At 42.1% G+C, this 21622-nt stretch overlaps 1 protein-coding gene across 3 annotated transcripts in view; it reads left to right on the top strand.

The window, feature by feature from the left end:
* Positions 1-21622, top strand: part of LOC116047920 (plexin-B2-like) — a 244747-nt gene that overhangs the window by 101667 nt on the left and 121458 nt on the right. The window lies entirely within an intron of this gene.

The raw sequence follows: 21622 nt of genomic DNA, 5'->3' as shown, positions 1-21622 counted from the left end.
AAAATAAAACCTTTGTTTACACACAAACACACATTACAGATCTTCAGGCCAGATCCTCAACGACATGCCCGATCTTGCGTCCACATTCTCTCGTCCACCTTGATTCTGGGTAGCATCCAGCAATGTTCTGGGTCGCTTATTTCAAAATTTGAAATCTCACACAACCTGAGAACAAGGTGATAATACAGTGGCAACCAATTTCTGACTATTTTTGCATTGAGGCTGCAGCTAGATTCACCGTACAGCTTCTTGTAGTACTCCAAAACATATGACGATATGGGTCGTTTGTTTCTACCCTCTAATACGACCCACAGGAGAGTTTTTTTTCTGTACCCATAAACCAGAGAACGTAACGGCGTTGACGTTGCGAAGCGACTGCAGTTTGGTTACATTTAGGCACAAAAAGTACTTAGTTAAGTTACGAAAAACATTGTGGTTTTAGTTAAAATGATCTATCACGTTGCTTAACTTCTGGTTACGCACGTGACGCAGAAAATGGTGTAGTTCCATTTGTTCCGTAGTAGAAAAAAAAGTTATATTTTTAAACGTTCCCCTGGGTGAAAGTCCTGTGTTTGTTTGACCCAAGCTGCTTCCTAACGCGGAATTTGGCGTTCTCTTATACTTCGTCGGGGCGACCACTAGATGGCGCAGCCACTATAAACGTTAATATGAGTCGTAATTGCTGCTTGACAAACGACCTATGGGAACGTTTTTGGGGGAAGGACAGTCTCGCTTGTATATAGTTATAAAAAATACAATTAAAAAAGGGGAAAGCACCAACTCCCCTGTGAATGAAATTGTTGCTACTTTCTGAGGTTTTGGTCTGTTTTGGCTCGCAACCACACCCATCTTTGATGTAGATTTGTACATAACGCCACTGTACATCACTGCTGGGAAAAAAAAAAAAATGTTATCACTGGTTTGCATGGCAAGTCGTATTATTAGACTGGGTGAAGTTACTCTTTAAGTTAGTCTTCTGATAAAGCTATATGATGTTTACGCCAAGTGAAATATTCCAACCCAGGAGTTGTGATTGTTGGAAAGAGAGTAAAGACGAACCAAAGTGGCTTTTCATAGTTTTATTTTGTGTCTGTCTGAGTGAAATATTCAAACCCAAGACGCTGTGTTTTTTTTTTTATGGCTGCACCATTCCTTCAAATGGAAATATTCCAGATGCTTTGTGCATCGTTTAAAACAAATACCCTCAAAATTGAATCAGACATATTTCATGTCTTTGGAAATGTTGGGATTTGCACTAGAATTTAAGATCTGGCCGGATAATGTGAGATTTGTACTGACTGATCCATTGCGAGTCAGTCTGGATTCGTGTTATAGCACCGTTGCTTTTTGAGCTTTCTGAGGTCGTGTTAGCTGCTGAATGTCTGCAGCTTCAGTCAGCTTCACTGTAAAAATGCTACAGTATTATTGCACATAGTTTAGGTCCCTTTTTCTGTCTGGTACACATTAACATTATCTACTACTACACACGTGCACACACACACACACACACACACACACACACACACACACACACAGATTACCTACCACGGTAATGGTTGTAATACCTCGGGCTCTGTTACTGGCTGCAGGGTTATTTTGTCCATTTAAGGCTTTGTCTTTCTCAGCTCAACATAGTTTGTTTCAGAGGCTTTTCCATCCTGCACAAAATCACTCCAGTCATATAATATTTTGCAAAGAGTTCATATTAAAGTTGACAAGTCAAATCAGCTGTTTCAGTCCAAAACTATGTTGATGTGGCCGTTCAGGAACCATGCGAAACCCTCAAGTGTGACCAGTTGATTTGAATGGTCGTCCCATCTGAATGACTGGTTTCTATGGTCGCCTTTTGTCTGCCGACTCACATTAAAGCTTGTCAGTATGTTGTGCGTGTTTCCTCCACTTCCCCTTCTGTCTTCCATCCATCACTGTTTCCGCCTTGCCTCCATGTTCTCAATATCTCATTCCCCTCTGTTGTGTTATCCAACGTGTGTTTTAATAGTTCTTGTTCCCATAAACAGCTTCATTTTCTCAGCCTTTCGTGGGAGCTTGTACCTTGTCACTCTTAAATCTTATGAAAGCAAATACAAGGGTATGTACTCATATTTGAGGTGGACCGCCTACGGCTGATAGGTCCGGCTCAGCGCAGTTTTATTCTTGTGTCCATGGTTTCTTTTGCATGTCTTTTCCTCCTGAACAAATAATGCAAACCGCAGTCACATAAGCTCAAACCTCAGCTGTAATTACTGCTCTCGACTAGAAGTCTAATCCTAAAACTTAACCCAAATAGCTAAATATAAACTAGCAGGGCTGTTCACTTAAGAGTTGAGTCTTGGAGTCATATTTAACTTGTCTCTGTAAAGACTTGCATTCAGGTCTAGAGTTATTACCCGAGACAGCACAGCCACACACCTCCAGTGTTTAATTAAGGTTGATGCATTGAAAGGAATTGGTCTCAGGTTTGTAAAAACAACTCAGGGACACGAAAGACTTGCAACTGACTTGCTATTTGCTTATGAAAACCATTGACTTGACTCTCGACTTCTTTGACATGGACATGTCTCGAGTGGCTTGAGACTTGCTGCGACGGACTTGATATTTCCCAACTGACTTGGGACTTGAGTCTTTACTTTGGTCTTTGGACTCTGGTCTTGTTTTGATTTACTTGGGAGTTGCTTTGACAAGACTTGATATTACATTTTGGACTTGTCTTCACTAACTTGGGGCTTGAGACTTGTTATAAAAAGACTTGGTGTTTGTCTTGAGACTTGTCTCAACTGACGTGAGTCTTTACTCTGGACTTGTTTAGACAAGACTTGGACTTGTTTTGATTTACTTGGGAGTTGCTTTGACAAGACTTGATATTACACCAGTCTTCACTGACTTAGAATTTAAATCGAGACTTGTGGCAAAACTTTGGGCTTGACTTGAGACTCGTCTCGAATGACTTCTCTCGACTTGACTTCAGAATTGTTTTGAAAAGACTTGGGTCAGACTTAAGCCACAAATAGACCTGGACTTGAGACTAGGGCTTGAACTAACTAATTATTGTCATTATCAATTCGTCTGCCAATTATATTCTCAATGAATTAACTGTCAATCGACTAATTGTCTCTCCTTGAGGCTGGACTTGAACTTTACCCCAGGGTATGGAATCAAATAAGGGTCATTAATATTTTGAGCTTGTAAAAAAAGTTTTGTAGGTGTAGAATTATTTTGTGCATGTGCATTTTACGATTTAAAACTTTACTGGCACATTCCTTGCTAACCTGTATAATAAATCTACCTGTGTCCTAACAGAGTTCCAGATGAACAAAGTAAAGCAAACGGAGCCTTTTGCCCCCTGATTGGATACTCAGTGGGCAACGCGCTGATTGGCTAGTCAGCTCAGGCGTAATCTATATCCTTGATGTTCCACTTCCGGGATTGCTCCAGTGCTGCAGGAAATTCCGCTGGATGCATGCATTTTCCGTTTCCTACCACTTTATTTGTGTTTGTGTGTGTAAATTCGGTGGATTTCTGAGGACTAGGGTTAACTGCTCCTCAGATCTCTGCAGGGTAAATCCAGACAGCTAGCTAGACTATCTGTCCAATCAGAGTTTTCTGTCGCACGAGTATTTTGCAGCGGCTCTGGGCGGAGTTTAGCAACGCCCATGACAATTTAGATTGGTTAAAAGAAATGCCATCAAACCAGAGCACATTTTCCTCCCATCCCTGAATGCTATATGGAGTAGCTAGACCCTCCTTCAGCGCGCTTTTGGAGGAGGGTCTGGCAAAGCGCAACTAGCTCAGGCGTAAAAAAAAAAAATAGGGTCAAAATTTGTCCTTGTAACTCATAGCTTGTGCTTGTAACTTCAGGGTCGCACACGCAGATAGGACATTTGTGTGTCCATTGCTCAGACTTTGTGAAACCTCACCGTTGAAAATTACACATGCACGGAATAAATCTACAGCTACAACCCTTTTTACAAGCTCAAAATATTAATGACCCTTATTTGATTCCATAGAAGTGAGACTTGAAACTTGTTTTGATAAGTCTTGAGACTTTCCTTGGACACGCCTCAATAGACTTTCCTTGAGATTTGTTCTGGCTGGACTTGAACTCGTCTTGATTGATGTGTGAATCACTTTGACAAGACTTAATATTTGTCTTGACTAACTTGGGACTTGCTGTCGGCTTGAGAATCTCTACTGTCACACACTCGCCCGCCCAGGTCTTCTTTCTACAAAAACAGTGTCCGATACAATCACAACAGTTGTTTTTATTTATTTATTTGGTCTCATTAGTAGTTGACTTTATATAACACTGTTTTCTCTTTAAATATTGAACATCGATCGGTACAAAGCACGAGTTCTCAACAGATTCACTCCAAAACATATCAACACTGACCATCTCAAAGCCACATCAGTCAACTGTAGTGAGTGATTAATATCACCACAGGTTCAGTCAACAAAACTTTAAGACGATATAGACGGATATCGAAAAGAGCTTTCAGCAAGGCATGTCTTTTTCACTTTGCTATTAATCTTCATCATTTCATCACTTACCTCACCATGTCTGCTGCAACTCTCTCTCTTTCTCTCTCTCTCTCTGTGTGTGTGCGTATGTCTGTGTGTGTGTGTGTGTGTGCGTGCGTGCGTCTGTGTGTATTGTGTTTGGATTTAATCCCAGAAATGCATCATTGCATGAAATGTGAGTTGACTGGGTTTGACTGGATTCCATTTTTGTCGTACACACACACACACACACACACACACACACACACACACACACACACACACACACACAGATGGCAAACATCTCCTCAGACCTGACAAAACTCAGTGTGTGTCCGTCTTTGTCATTATATCTCCTTAATCAGCTCATTAATCCATAACCTTAATGATGCAGAGAGAGAGAGGGAGGGACGATGGAAAGAAGGAAGGAAGGAATGATGGAAAGAAGTGTGGAAGAAGAGAGGAAAAGAGGAATGAAAAGCAGGACTGGACGGATTGGTGGTAGGAAGGACAGACTGATGGAAAGGAGGAAGGGAGGAAAGAATTAAAGAAGTAGGAAGGAAGTAAGGACAGAATGATTGGAAGGGACGAAGGATGGAAGAGAAGTAGGGACGGAAGGAAGGGATGATGGAAGGGACGAAGGATAAAAGGGAGGGAGGAAGGTATGGTGGAAAGAAGGAAGGAAGGAAAAAAAGGAGTAATGGGAGAAAGGACGGACAGAATGATAGAAGGGAGAGAACAGAGGAAAGAAGAATGAAAGGAAGGGATGATGGAAGGAAGGATGGAAGAAAATTCTGAAGGAAAGGACTCCGAGGAAGAAAAGGGTCTTAGACTCTGAAAAATGGAATATGGATGGACACTACAACAAAAGACTAGAAAAGAAGACAAAGTTTAGAACCCATTGAAGAAAGCCAATAAGGATGAAAGCCAATAAGGATGAAAGCAGCGAAAAGGAGAGAAAAAAAACAGCAGAAAAGAAAAACGGAAAGGAGGGAAAAAGTCAGTGAGAGGGAGAAAGGGAGACGAGAAGGCAAAGTTGATGACTCGGAGCAGACTTTTATCAGCTGCCAACTGGTACTGTGGTATGTTTATGTGTGTGTGGTGAGACTGAAAAGCTGCAGGATCGTTGCCAGTTGTGTGTGTGTGTGTGTGTGTGTGTGTGTGTGTGTGTGTGTGTGCTACCTATTCTAGGTTCCAAAAACCGGGAATACAGTATACTTGTGGGGTCCGGACAGCCTTGTGGGGCCAAAATGCTGGACCCCACAAGGTTAAAGGGCTGTTTGAGGGTTAAGACTTGGTTTTAGGATTAGGGTTAGAATTAGGTTATGGTTAGGGTGAGGGTAAGGGTTAAGGTTAGGCATGCAGTTGTTATGGTTAAGGTTAGGGTAAGGGGCTAGGGAATGCATTATATCAATGACGGGTCCCCACAAAGATAGTGCCACGCTGTGTGTGTGTGTGTGTGTGTGTGTGCGTGCGTGCGTGCGTGTGTGTGTGTGTGTGTGTGTGTTTTCTTATTTTCTTTTCTGTGTTAGCCAGCCGAGTGTGGCTTCTACACTGCGGTGGAAGGCTTTATACTATTTTCTTTTAGCTGCTCCAAGAGTTGCACTGGGATTGGACCAGAAAGTTTGTAGTTTTGCCTCCATTTTCCCTTTTTTCTTGCAGTGAACTTCCACAGATCCTTTTCTATTCAGCCATGGCAACTGCTGCTTGTTGTGATTACTATCAGGTCTTTTTCTACTTCTTTTTAACCCGTGTTGTCTTCCCGTCAACCATGAAAAAAAACTCTTTTGTTGTCCCTATCTCAATGTTTCAGTCACTTTTTTTTACAAAGTTTAGTATTTTACATTTTAGTAGTTTTTTTTTTCCATTGTTTTGGTCACTTTTTTCAACATTTTAATCGCTTATTGTGACGTTTTTTTCTGCTTTTTCCCAGTGTTTTGTCACTTTTTCAATGTATTGGATGCTTATTTTTGACGTTTTTGGCGGGTTTTTTTGCGGTTTTGACCGTTTTTTTTTTTGTTGTTGCTTTTTTAACGTTTTGTCATGTTTTTTTGTTGTTGTTTTTTTTTTACATTTTAGGCGCTTTATCGACGTCCCATATTTTCTGATATAAGAAAAACTTTGAAAACGGGTCAAATTTGACCCGAGGACAACATGAGGGTTAAAGGCTTCGTCAGGTGAACATCTGGTTCAGGTTTTCAGTATCACTCAGGTCTTCTGAGTGATACTGCGCTGCAAAGTTTCCTTCAGAAAATCTATTCCATCAACTGATCAGTGTTTTCAGATCCGGTGTTTATAAGGATGCATAACTTACTGGAAGAAAAAAAAAAAAAAAAAGATCTGTTAACTGCGTGAAAATGAAAACAGTGGTTAGTTTTTTTCCTCACTTCACATTGAAGCATCTTAAATGCTTTCCCACCGGGTTTAATGTAGCAAGAAGACACTTCTTCATCACAGCGGGTTTCCTTTTGTCTCTGACAACTTATTCCAAAGAAACTCGAAAGATAAAAGTCATCACATGCGGTGGCTGAAGTAGCTGTTGTGTAACAGCAGTGAGTTATAGAGACCAGCTGTTTGTGACAGCTTCACAGTGCCACGTAGCTCATATCTGACCCCGAGGGATTCCATCAATCAGTTATTATTAACTACCACTTTATCATTCATGGCCACATGCCATTTGACAGTAATAGGGTTGCGTATCATTTGGGTCTTTTTCCGATGCCGGTGCTAAAACGGTGTCTGAACCAAGATCTAAAATAAGAGCCAAAAACGACAGTCGGCAACATTTAAAGAACGGTTGTAATGTCTTTTTGTTTTCTGAAATTGGTATCGAAATAAGTCTCGTTTAGGAACCGGTATCGAAGTCACAGTGGTGGTATCGATACTGTTACTGAATGTTTTTGAACGATACCCAGCCCTAGTCGTACCCGACACTAGACAGTAATAAATTTTTCGTCCTGAAGTTCTTGAATTTTTCTGAATTTAATTTAAATGCATTTGAGCGGCTGTGTCTTTTTCTTCTTTCATTTCCTCCCTTTTTAGTTTTCTCTGTTCAGGGCTGGCCGAGCGGTGTCCATTATTTTGGATGTCATTCAATGTGTGTATTGTGGACTTTTCGTTGTTACCCAGCCAAGAGCCGACCGTTTCATTCCTTTTCTTTCTGAACACAGAAATGGCTGAATCAGGAATTACCTGCAGCTCATGTTTTATATACATGAACTTTGAAATGCTGCAGAGGAGAAGTGAAAAGGGTGGAGGAAGGGGAGGAGGAAAAGTACTGAAGCAGACACTCTAAGCTGTCTGCTACATTTAAGCTTTTATGGACAACAGCGGGAACCCTCCCTGCCTCTGATGGCTTTTACAGCTTACCTCACTGCTCTCCACAGCCTCTTTCTCTATTATTCTCTTCATTTCTTACTTCTTAAAACGGACTGGCTCCGTAACAACAGCTCCGGGGTAATGTCTTTCACATGTGACGGAGATCTCTGTGGAGCTTTACGGACTCAAAGTGTTAGAGTAAATGACAAGTGTCCTCTTTCCTGCCTCTGTCGCACCCATTTTTGTGAATGTGTGTGCGTCCTAAATCTTCATGGGATTAGATCACAGCATATTTGTTACATTACATCCACGTTTTAAGCCTTTAAAAATAGAATATTATGGTTTACACTGACTCTTTGAAAGCTAGTTCTGCATTGAGAAGCTTCGTTATTATTGACTTTGGAAAATGTTCCTAGCACAAGGTCCTCTTACTGGTATTTTTCCGGAGCTTTCAGCCACAAACTGTGTTCATGAGCATGTAACTTGGTTCTTACGTCTCGTAATACCCTTTGTTTCTTGTGTAGATGTTCCTACTTGTTAATTTGTTGTGTAGGTTTACTGTAGCTTTCTGGAAAGCATTTTTTCCGAGTCTGCATTAGCCGATGTAGCAGTGTGGCATTGGTCTCCGGGGTTAGAAGGAGCTCAGTAGTCTATATCCACGACGTTCCACTTCTGGGATTGTTTATCGTGTTTTAAGCCCCCCAGCGACGTCTTCCAGCGCTGCCTGGAAGGCACTAGGATTAGGCAATGGTTAGGTGCCTTGAAGTCAACGGTCGCAGCGCTGCCTTGAAGTCGATTAGGCAATGGTTATGGTTAGGTGCCTTGAAGTCAACGGTCGCAGCGCTGCCTGGAAGGAGAAGTTGGGGGCTTAAAACACCATTGAGCTCTGGGATTGCAATGTCTCTCATTTAGGCCGGATGTCCGTTACCTTCCTCTTCCTTTGTGTTGACGTTCTAACCTCCGGTGGATTTGTGAGGACTATGGTTAACTGCTCCTCAGATCTCTGCAGGGTAAATCCAGACAGCTAGCTAGACTATCTGTCCAATCAGAGTTTTCTGTTACATGACTAAAACAACTTCTGAATGTACACGTTCCACCAAAACAAGTTCCTTCCCGAGGCTATTTTGCAGCGGCACCGTGGCTTCATCCGGCGTTTAGCGCCGCCCAAGATGATTGTGATTGGTCTAAAGAAATGCCGATAAACCAGAGCACGTTTTTTTCCCATCCAGGAATACTGTGTGGACTAGCCAGACCCTCCTCTGCAGCGCTGTGGAGGAAGGTCTGGCAAAGCGGGACTAGGGGTTCAACAATAAGGGTTGCCTGATGGCCCGGGGCAAGTGAAACGCCACGCCGGCAAGTAAATTTAACAACCCACTTGCCGTCGTATCATACATGACGTTACTGTTCTCTCTCCCCCGTCGGAGAAAACTTATTGAATGATTTGATTTGAATGTTGCCAATCAAGAATTGAATTGGTGCTTGGTGCTTTTGATGGGTTTTCTCAGCATTTTATTTACGCTTTTGACACTTAAATTTTTTTTTGACGTTTTTTTTTGCGACATTTAAGGCTTTGTTTGACTTTTATTCTGTGATATTTTTTTTTTTTTAAGACGCATTTTTTTTATTTCTTGTTGACGTTTTTATTTATTTATTTTTTTGAAACATTTAAAAAAAAAAAAAAAAACTGAAAAATTCGGAAAAAAAAACAATTTGTATAGGGGCAAGTAAAAATCGACTCCAGGCAGAGTCGTAGTACAATTTTTTTTTTTTTATTTGCCTGACCGGACAATAAAAAGGTTTTACTCTGGAGTTGTTTACTCAGAATTAGTTTTTTCTTCTTCTAAACACATTACGGGTAACTAGAAAGGCACTCAGAGAGCGCAGACCTCGGCCAAGGCCAAAAGTCCTACTGTATCTCGCTGTGTTAACGAAAGTGAAAAATAATTACTGTATGTGCCCCGTTATTCGTATCCCCTCCAAAATGTTATGGGTTCTCCATTGGCTCATGCTACACCCTTCCACCAAGATTCATGAAAATCGGGCAAGTATTTTTTTCCGTAATCCTGCTAACAAATGGACCAAAGTGAACCGAATCGAAAACATAGCCTCCTTTATTCATCTGAGCACTTTTAGGACTTCTCATTCCTGCTGGCTTCCTGTCAAGCTTCATTCGTCAGCTTGGAAATACTAATTCTTACTAAAAGATTCCACTTCCAAGACAAGTAGCATCCACTGTTGAAGGCCATAAGATGTGGCTGAAAGATTTGCACAAAAAAAGTAGATTTTCTTTGTCAAAACAAAGACAAATTTTGTTTTTTTGTGCTTATGTGGCTCCCGTTTGCTGCATCACAGATTTCCTAACTGTCCAGCATATATAACCCAAGCATTGCATCGGTTTAGAAAACATTTCAGTCACTTCTGAAATGCTGCGTCGATCAAAAAAAACTGCGAGTGAACAGCGCGCTGTGGGTAGTTCACTCGATGTGGGAGATCGGAGTAGTCAAACGAAAACATGGCTGTGCCAGATCTCAGCAGGTGACTGCTTATCCACACTGGCAAGCCTCTGCTCATAAATTCATTGATTCAACATGTAAAAAACAAACAAAATGAAAGTCAAATTCAACTTGTTGTAAATTCAATAAAATGTTACGGTTTTGTGGTCATGCAATTTGGAAGGTTTCCGAATATACTTCTTCTCTGTCCTGGGCATGGCCTTTGATGTTTGATTGACAGCTTGTTAATGAGCTCGTTAGGCTTCAGAGATTGGCTGACCTTTGTGTGTCAGGCGGTGCGAGGAGTTATTACAGGAGACGCTTGTCATCTGGCTGGATTTAGTTTTGTTTTTGTAACATAATGTAATGTGACATGAAAGGGAAAGACTGAGACGTTTGATGACTTTGTGTCGACGGAATCGGCGAGTTGATTTTCACTTTTTTAAAATTGCAGTCAGATGTGAAATGTGAAAGTATTGCCGTTCATATGTGACAACAGACGCTCGTAAAAACCTGCAGTTAAAAAGGACGACAGATTATTTTAGGGCTGAAACTATTCTGTTAATCAAATCATCGTTTTTGCTTTTTTTTTTCCAGCTCCTTCTAATGTGAGGATGTACCACGTTTTTTGTTTTTAATATTATTTTACACTTTGATGCCGTTAACTCGAGCTCTGCGGACCTCTGATGGGCTTTTTCTTTTCTTCGGTCCACCACTTTGGTCCAGACTAAACCAGACATTCATCGCACGCACACACACACGCACGCACGCGCGCACACACACACACACACACACACACACACACACACACACACACACACACAGACACAGACAAACACGCACTGTACAGCCATGTAATGAAAGAGAATGGACAAATTAAGTGAAGTAACATGAAGTGCATCAGGATAATTACAAAACACACGTCGATTGGACTATACTACCTAACTCCTGCAGTGTGTGTTCATCATTTCAACTCATTTACATTTGTGTGTCTGTGTATCTGTGTGTCTGTGTCCAGGGACGGACTGGGACCAAAAATCTGCCCTGGCATTTTGGCCCAGACCGGCCCACCACATAAGATCACAAAGTACATATATATATATATATAGATCTCATTGCACGACTGAAGAGGCCCTGTGCTTTAATTTGAAGGTCTATCATGAGTTTTTGTCTGCCAATGCAGATATAAAAGCTACAATTGTTGTTAAGAAAGTTTGCATGATGTGCAACATTTATCTAGGCTACTTTAAGGACACAAATGCACAAGCTTAAGGTTTGATGAACCTTAAGGCGGTGTTTTGCTTATTATTAAGATGCAGGCTACTTCATTATATGAAAGGTAGGCTAATATTGCCTAATAATAAAACAGTGAGAACATCATCAGTCAAGACTCAGATACAAGCGCACTTAGCCAAACTAATGCAATCATACAGTATAGCATGCCTATTTCTTTTATTGTTGTAGTGTTATCATCAACAGTTTGTCCACCACTTGTTTATGGCTCAGTTTTATCAAGGGCCAAAGTGTTTTAAGGGGAGTAGTGCTTACAGCAGGTTCTCCCCTCACTCCCTCATCTCTGTCCCTCTCCTCCTGAGTCTCCTCCTCACTGTGCATGTCACTGCCGCCGACACCGACACCACCACCACTACCATCAGCCACGGGAGCTGATGAAGGTCCTGCTACTGCCGAAAACATGTCTGTCAATTTGACACATTTGGCAGCTTCTCGGCACCTCCTTTGCGTTTCTTCTCCATGATCTCTATCACTATCCTGGCCTGGCAGATGCACACACTGAAACTGCATGCAGTTCTCCTGTCGCTGTGTGTTTATCTTTCATGCCGCACACCTTTACGGACTAGTCCATTTCATTGTGAAAGTAGGGGGTGTTTGTGTAGGGACAGAAAACCTAGCCTATGTGATATTTTTGACTAAAATGTTTTGGGCCGGCCCAGTGTCAATTGAAAAAGCAATGGACGGCCAATCTAGGCCTACTACTCTTATGGGCCGGTTCATTGGCTGGACAAAAAAAAGATTGATCGGTCCAAAAAGCACGCCGGCCCACCGGGAAAGTGCCCAATATGCCAGATGGCCAGTCCGCCCTTGTGTGTCTGTCTGTCTGTGTGTGTGTGTGTGTGTGTGTGTGTGTGTGTGTGTGTGTGTGTGTGTGTGCGCGTGTGACAAGGCTGTGGCCTGTGACAAATGAGTGTTTTGTTTTTCATCAGGAAGCATGATTCCCACCAGTGTGTTTTTTTTTTTTTATTTATTTATTTTCTTCATTCAGATATTCTTCGGAAGCATCTGGAAGGATTTAATTGGAGAATCCAATGATTCCCTGTAGATTATCCTCCCTTAGAGCTGCGTGTGTGCGCGTGTAAACAACAGTGTGCTTCTTCTTTTCAACTAAACATTTTCCAGAAGCTTCAGGAAGGATTGAGGAAGATAATGAAACTATTTTCTAAAGATTTTTTGTCCTCCCCTCTCACTGCCTCTCTCCTCCTCGCCCCCAGATTTGCTACAGGCTGGATTTTTAATCTCCTGGATCATTTTGATCTCCTGAATCATTCACTGTCATCATTTTGAATTAAACCATCTCTCTGCTCCTCTGCTGTGACTGTGCTCTTGTCAGGGTTTAAGCCTTTTTTTTTTCCCCCCTCCTTTTACTTTCCAGCATTGTGCAACGAGAAGCAATTATTTTTCAACCGAACGTGCCTTTTTTCCTTTTGTTTTGTTCATCAGGGTGTTTGTACGTCCCGAGAAAGTCTTAAAACATCTTTAACAACTAACTCTAAGCTGTTCGACACAGTTAAACTACTGCGTTTTAGGTCGTAAATTTGTTTTTTATCAGTCTTGGCATGCTGTTTTCCTGTGAAACGTCCCATTAAGGGCTATCATTACTCTTTTTATGTGATGTAATGCCTGTTGAAATAGATTTTTTGAGGCAGCAAGGGATAAAAAGTGTAAATCAATTAAGTCTGATTCAAACAGGTCTGTGTTTGCTGCCATCTAATAAAGAGGCATCAGTATTAAATTGAGACTGTTTTATTACTAGTTTAAAAACTCCTTGTAGTCGCGTTAAATAGTAGTGCACTTCCACAGTTTGGTACAATTGGTTTTCACACCTGACACATATAGAGTATGCATAGGCTCACATTGCCAGTACTATCTCCACAGCGCTGCGGAGTAAGGTCTGGCTACACCACAGATGCACTCTGGGATAGGAGAAAAAAAACACTCTGGGTTGTTTGCATTTCTCTAAACCAATCACAAACGGCGCTAAGCTCCGGACGCACCGACGGTGGCTCTGCTGAATAGTCTCAGGAAGGAACTTGTTTTGGTGGAACATTTGCACCCCGCAAAAGAAAACGCCACATACAATATTAAATTTTAACTGTTGACACAATACAGTAACATGAGCTATTTAAATTAGCAGATACATGGTTAAACCTCATTAGCTCTTACCAGTGTATCTCTGTGTGTACTTCGTCCACAGCAATCCCACCAATCGGTCCCAAAATGTCCCAGTTGGAGAGGAAATGCCGTAAACTTATTCTTTGTAAATCATTTCCTGAATGAACCAAGCAGGCCTGAAGCAGATCCAAATCTTTTTTCCAAATTTGCCGTTTTTAGCGTGGAGCTTGCTAGCTCGAAGTTTGTTGGTTGTTTCCCGAAGAGAACTGAGTTTGACAGCGGCGACACACATCCGGCACTGCATGCTGGACGTGAAATGTCGTCGATCCAGACAAGAGTACGCTTGAACCGTACTCGAGAGAGTTGGATATGTTCCTCTCTACCGGCAGAAAATGTGTTTGTGTGTCAGTGTGAGATGTTTGTGTTGAAATTGCCGTTTTTCTAGCATAGCTCTGGTGCCTGGAGGTGACTGCTCGGCCGTGTAGAAAACACACCAACACCGCTGTGAACGCAGGCAGCCGGCAGCCAAATCAGGGGGAAATGTGATGTAAATAGTTTTCGTCGCCCTGAGACGCTTTGCCGCCTTTAAATCACGTCGTGATTGGATTGAGAAGAGGAGAGCTAACAGACTTCTTATTATCAACAACCGAGTAGATGACTGTGTGTCCTGAAGCAACCCGATAGCGACGCTCTGATGGGTTTTTGTCTGCTGCCAAATACCCCCCCACCACCACCACCACCACCTGAAATAAATTACAAAGTAAAGTAGGTGGACTCCTAGATGCTCAAAGACTCTCACAGGCTCATCTGATATAAACCAAACCTCGCAGAGAGGAAGAGGAGCATTTGTTCTCTTCACAGCACTCGTGTCTGAATCACAGTTCATCAGCAGCTTCATCTCTCTGGGCCGGGCCTCCTTTAAAGATGAACGGAGCTTCACTGGTTGCATAAGAGGCCTGAGCTGCTTTTAAAACTTGAGTTTGATTTGACAGATGGTTGTAGAGTTCACAGTTCGGGATGGAAACTTTTTTTTTTTCCTTCTGGCTGCGCGTGGGAAAAATCTCTCACTGTTTTCAGTGCAGTATCCCATCACCTTGTCCAACAAGACATTTCCCAAAATCTGAAATGGTGGCCTGTGATGTAAAATGCAGCTTGGAGGCCTAAACGTGGATATCAAGGAGTTATAAAACAATCTGTAAGGAAAGTCGAGTCAATTTGATTTTTATAGCCCAATATCACAGATCACAAATTTGAGATGAGAACAACAAATTTGCCTCAGGGAGCTTTCCAATCCGTACAGAAATACCACACCGTCTGTCAGAATCAGAATCAGCTCTATTGGCCAGGTTTGCGTAAACAAACAAGGAATTTGACTCTGGTTAATCTTTGCTCTCAAAGTACAACACTCACTTAACATATACAGAATAAAAAACAGAAAGGACAGTAAGAAATATAAAAAAGATACTGTTAAGTATACAGTATAACAATACTTTTCGACCCTCGCTTCGGAAAAGGAAAAAAACAAACAATCAAACCCCTTAAACGGGGTCGATGCTAGACTGCACCTGATACACGTGTCGATGTCAACACACGAGCATACTGCGCAGACGTCAACAGGGAAGGCTTGTTGTCTGTCATTGCAGCTGAAACGGAAAAGAATCCCTCTGGTTGTTTGCATTTCTCTAAACCAATCACAAACGGCGCTAAGACTCCAGACGCAGCGACGGTGGCTCTGCTAAATAGTCTCGGGAAGGAAGTTGTTTTGGTGGAACATTTGCACCCCGCAAAAGAAAAAGTTAACTGTTGACACAATACAGTAACATGAGCTATTTAAATTAGCTGATACATGGTTAAACCTCATCGGCTCTCACCAGTGTATCTCTGTGTGTACTTCGTCCACAACAATCCCACCAATCGGTCCCAAAACCTCCCAGTTAGAGAGGAAACGCCCTAAACATATTCTTTGTAAATCTTTACAATCATTCCCTGAAAAAACCAAGCAGGCCTGCCTTGTTGCACCATCCAAATGTTCTTCAAAACTTGACATTTTCAGCGTGTAGCTCGCCAGCTCGAAGTCTGTTGTTGTTTCCCGAAGAGAACAGAGTTTGAGAACAGCGACAGTCTATAGCCAACTGTTAACGAGTTAAGATAAAAATGAAGCAAAACATCCTTTCATTTTATAGTTATAGGTGGGCTCATCTACTTAGCACCCCTACTTAGTACCAATATCACAAATTTGCCTCCGGGAGCTTTACAATCTGTACAGAATACCACACCCTCTGTCCTCTTCCTTCTGGAAGAAACCTCAGGAAGAGCAACTGGGGGCGGGGGGGTGGACACAGACGTGCAATAGATGTCATGTGTACAGAGTAGACCAACATAATAAAATTACAATAATGACAATCCATATGACAAGATGATTTTTTTTTACTCTTTCACTATTTCTCCTCTTCCTCTTGACATTACTCTCATTCCTTTCCCCCTTCATCCTCCCTCTCTCTCCCCCCCTTCAGAGTCTCAGTCTCTCTTCCCTTCCCCTCCGGACTGGCCTGGATCATGGGGATTACAAGGGTTTTGTGTTTCAGCAGCGAGAAAGATGAGGAGGAAGAAGAGAGATAAAGAGGGCCGTTGAAAGAGGAGGACGAGGGGACGAGAGGACGAGGGGAGGAGGGCGGGAACGTGTTTGCACAGGCGAGAGCGGAGGGAGAAAAGGAGGGGAGGAACTCCAGGGATTCTTGTTCCTCTTTCTGCTCTTTTTCTTACTTTTTTTTTATCCCTTTTTCTTCACTCTCTCTTTCACCCCTCCCTTGGTACCCATAAGTGCTCTGGGTTCAGCGTGTGCACACACACACACACACACACACGCACACACACACACACACGCACACACACACACACACACACACACACACACACACACACACACACACACAGTAGTGAGAGTACCTCATTATGGTAGTCAAGTGTGTTCTCAGACTCTCCATTCAGACTGCAGGAAATACAACACCAGACACACCCCTCACTGTTCGAGTCAATACACGCACACACACACGCACATGCATACACACACACACACACACACACACACACACACACACTTTGTCTCCAAGTGAATTAGCATTCCTCTTTTTCCTTCACATTAAATTGTATTTGCATTGGCGGAGCCTTGTTGGTTAACTTTTTTTATAAACTATCAGTGTGAGGAAACTATGATGGAGGGCAGGTCTGAGTACAGCAGTTAGACTGACACACTGTCAGCGACAGAGGAGGAAAACAAATCGAAGCGGTAGATTCAAGTCGTGATCGGGTTTGAAAAATGGCGTCTGAGATGGATGGACATAATTGAGGTATTAGAGGGGTAAGATAAGTTTTATGGTTAAACATTTAGTATTGACTTGTTTATGGCTGTAAAAGTTTCCAGACACCCATCCTGCTTTTTGGATCTGTGCAGCTTTTGTAGGACATTAAAAAACAAAAAAGGTTTTTGTCTAAGGGAATAAATTAGTTGGAAACAACCAGACATAACAGGCTCTTACAGCAACAATAGAGGCAGGCAGGACATTAACTCATTTAATACTGATTGATGAGTAGGGTTGGGTGCCAAAACCTACGCGACTGGTATCTACCGGACCAAATGACGACGCAGATTTCGGTGCCTCATTTTGGTGCCGCTTAAATGCCTGCGCTGCCCTCTGGTGCTCCGTGAGAGACGTTACAGGCAACAGAAGCATCACTGCATGTGACGCTACACTTGGTAGCAGGTAACGTTAGCATACAGTTAGCAAGTAGCTGGCTTAAACACGGTTAAAATGCTGACAGCTAAACGCTCTAACGTGTGGAGACTAGCTGCTCTAGATGTCGGAGAAACAACACCGACGGGACTTAATAGTGCGCTCAATTGCAACTAGAGAAACTCGAGCTGTTGTTGTGAAATACTATCATCAGGGGTTGTTCTTTTTTGGTGACATGAGTTAATAAAAGTATTTAAATTTGACCATATGGCCTTGGCCTCGTTTCCTGCTCTTCATGCGAAGTACCGTTCCAGCACAGTTTAGTCCCAGATACCATTTTAAAAGTATCGCTTTAGCACCGGTATCGAAAAAATAAAGTTAAAAAAAATGATACACTGCAGCCCTATTGATGAGGTTGATACTGTAGTTTCTCGAAGATCTAGCTAAATTTAGATTTCTGCTTACCCAGACATTGGTTGTCGAATTAAGATTTGTAAGCTATTAAACCTTGTTTGAATGCTCACTCATATTTCAGAAAAGAAAGAAATGGTACAGAAAAGGATTTTAAACAATGATAGTAGAAGTTGACACCAGCAGCAGCAGTGGAAAAAGTCCTCCACACTGACGTAGGTGAATTTCAGGCTGCTGACGTAATGCTCTACCTATTTATTTCTTCATCTGGAAGCCACAATTATTTTCCTTTGGCAAGCCAAAGATTGGGCTGATTGGGTTTGGTTAAATATCCTTTTTTCATAACGAATCCTTATGATGGATTTATTTGCCTTTCACTGTCTGGGGTGGATTAATATATCCTGTCCATGTAATCCAGTGTGATTTAGTCTGCCTGCTACACTGGAATGAAACTATGCAGCGAGCAGAGTTGATGAGGATCAAGGTGTGTGTGTGTGTGTGTGTGTGTGTGTGTGTGTGTGTGTGTGTGTGTGTGTGTGTGTGATAAACAAAGACACGTAGATTTTGTTCTTCCATCCACTGCAGTATTTGTAGCACAATGCAGAACTTTCCAGGACTTCTAGTACGATGAAAAGTTACATAAATATAACACATGTAATAAGTCAGAGTCTAGTTACAATTCACAACAAAATGCATAACTGTGTAAAGAATCGTGTCTCCCTGCCAACAAGTTACGTCCAATTATGTCCAAATTCATTGTCAGGGTCAATTTTTTTAAGGCATATTTTATGCAGACCACCTCCAAACAAGGAGTGGGTTTGTAAATGGTTAAATTCATTGTGTATGTCTTAAAGGTGCACTATGAGATCCTGCATGGTTTCAGCGCAATTTCATTTTTGTCTCAAACCGTAGGCATCTCTCCTTGATCCGCTAGCTGCCTGCCCCCTGAACACACCGTGGAAAAGCCCAGTCTCGGGAGACAACACAGGGGTCGTAAACGTCAGACAAACACTAGAGGCACAGGCTGTGCACCAAAATACAACAAACCACGTTCCAGCCAATCACCGACAAGATGGTTGGGGGAGGGGGTGGGGGTTAGTGCGTCTTTTTCACTGAAATTAAGGCTGCTGCTCTGAAAGCACTTTTAAGATTGCCCGTATTCTCGTTTTCAGTCAAATGGGCTTTTGGATGAGAGTGCTAGGGGCACTACTATGATCGCATCAAAATCACTATTTTACTAAAAAGAGGTTTTGAACAACTCACTTAAGCTGTTGGTTTTTCCGCTCGCCGCCATCTTGTCAGTCAAAAAGTGTTGATCTCCAAATGCAACGTAACCGGGAGGAGAGTAAAGATAGAAAGCTCCTAAAGCTTAGTTCCATATAAATGCACGGATAATTCGTTGTTTTGTCGTTGGTGAAAAACAATATTGACCTTGTAGTTGAATGAATGAATGACATTTCCTCCTATGGAGTCCGTTCATTCGCATTCGGAGATCGACTCTTTTTGACTGGCAAGATGGCGGCGAGCGAACAGCTTAAGTGAGTTGTTCTTTTTTACTAAACTGGGTACACAACCAATGTTGTCAAGTCTTTCGTTAAGGTGTAGAGCCCCTGGTGATACTGGGAGCAAAGTCTCATGTTGTGTCGAGCCTTCTTAGTGGTTTAAAAATAGCTATTTTGAGGCTAGCATCAAAGTTCCCCTAACACTCCCATTCAAAAGGCCATTTGACCAAAAACGAGAATACGGTAAATCTTAAAAGTTGCGCTTCCGTCCTAAAAATGCTTTTAAACGAAAGTTTGCCTCGGGTACATTCACAAAAAGACCCTAGGTTGGATTTTGGCGAGAGTTACGCTTTAAGCCGAGTTGGTAAGCCACCCAGACTAGGGATGTCCCGATCAGGTTTTTTTGCCCTTGAGTCCGAGTCATTTGATTTTGAGTATCTACCGATACCGAGTCCCGATCCGATACTTGTATAATAATTCAACTTTATAATACCTCCAGACCGCAGACATACTCGCGCTTTCCGCTTCAAGCTGCTTCCGTGTTCTACTTTGTTGCAGAGACGCTATTGGTTAAATGCCGGCAAAGTGATGTCATGCCGCACGCGTTGCTGTTTCTGTGTGGAGTCAAAAGGGTCTAACTCTGTGCCACCGCATAACTATAGATGTGTTAAAAAATAATGAGAATATATATACATATATATCCCAGTCCTGATCGGGAGGTAACGTCCGATTCCGATCGAGTCTGAAACCACGTGATCGGGCCCGATTTCCGATCACGTAATCGGATCTGGACATCCCTAACCAAGACTCATGTTGTGTTTTAATTTTTTTTATGTGGACAATGGCCTAAACAACAGACAAATCCATTAATATGTGACGTTTACTGCTCGTTTTTTTGTAATGTTTGATCCTTAAAATGGTTTTGAATGCTCATGATGTTAGTAGAGCTGGTCCATCTCCGCTTTAAAACACTGCTGGAAACCTTTATTATGCAGTTTTAATGTTGGGTGTGTTTTTGGAACCAGAGTGGCACTTGACTCACTACATCCTGGTTGACGTGGACTCATCTTGTGACCATGTTGGTTGTTCTGGTTTTTATCTTCCTGTTTTTGTCATTTTGAGCAACAAATAACCTCTATAAATACTTCTAATACCGTTACTGATGTGGCGGTTAACATCTTGTAACCATTCAGTACTCCGACACAAAGACAGAACACAGAGTGTATAATGAGAATATTGACAACGAGAGCGAAAAAAGGATTTCAGAGTAAATGGAGGAATAGAAGCCTAGAAAGGAGGAGGGAGTTTTGGCTTTGAGTCAATTTAACTTGTGTGTGTGTGTGTGTGTGTGTGACCGAGGCAGCCTGCCATGCCTCAGCGTGTTAATTATGTAAATTGGTCATTAGAAACCCTTATGGGGGCCAGGATGAAACAGCCAAGACACAACCCACACAGAAAATAGAGAAAGGCAAACTTTTCCTTGGGCCCTTTAAACAAAGTACTTCATCAGAAAGGTGTGGAAGTTGGACTGAAATCTGGCAAATGAAATTAAAGAAGTTACCATCTGCTGCCAAATTGACTTGAATCGTCGTTAGAGTATTTTGGTGTAAAAACGTGGCTTTGTTTCTGTGGACAGTATCACCTGTGTCCTTTTCTCCACATTTAACGGTTTGTTGGAATACGAAGCCACATTCACAGCAGATGTTGCCAATCATAAAATTGAGATTTCTCCAGATTTTAAAAATAGAAATTGTACACTGCAAGGTGTATAAGAAAGGACTGTAGCCATCAATAGTTGTGTTGCCAAGATACAGTTTCTCATGCATTTGTATCTGAAGCATTTGACCCAACATGCTCTCTGAAAAGACATGTGTTTTCACTTTCTCCTGAAACGCATGTGCAGATGTTTGTGACTGAAACTGTCTTTGACTTCTGTCCGGCGCTTGTCTTCGCCCAAGACGATTGTGATTGGTTTACAGAAATGCCAATAAACCAGAGCATGTTTTTCTCCCATCCCGGAAGGATGTGTGGACGAGCCAGACCTTCCTCGGCAGCGCTGTGGAGGAAGGTCTGGCATTGCAAGACTATGCGCTTCTCTATTCACACATGGGGCTCCATCGGACATAACGCAGACTTTGCACTCGGGAGCTAGCTGGGTAAACGCCGTTTAATGTCCGGTCCAACTGATTTGGACATTTGTGTTCTCACATACAGCTTCTCCAGGTAAGGTCTGGAACTTATACTGATAATAGTCCTTTAAAAAAGC

This window comes from Sander lucioperca, chromosome 20 (genome assembly GCF_008315115.2).
Source record: "Sander lucioperca isolate FBNREF2018 chromosome 20, SLUC_FBN_1.2, whole genome shotgun sequence".
NCBI lineage: Eukaryota > Metazoa > Chordata > Actinopteri > Perciformes > Percidae > Sander > Sander lucioperca.
Note: the sequence above shows the minus strand (reverse complement) of the source record. Positions and strands in the feature narration are given on the sequence as shown.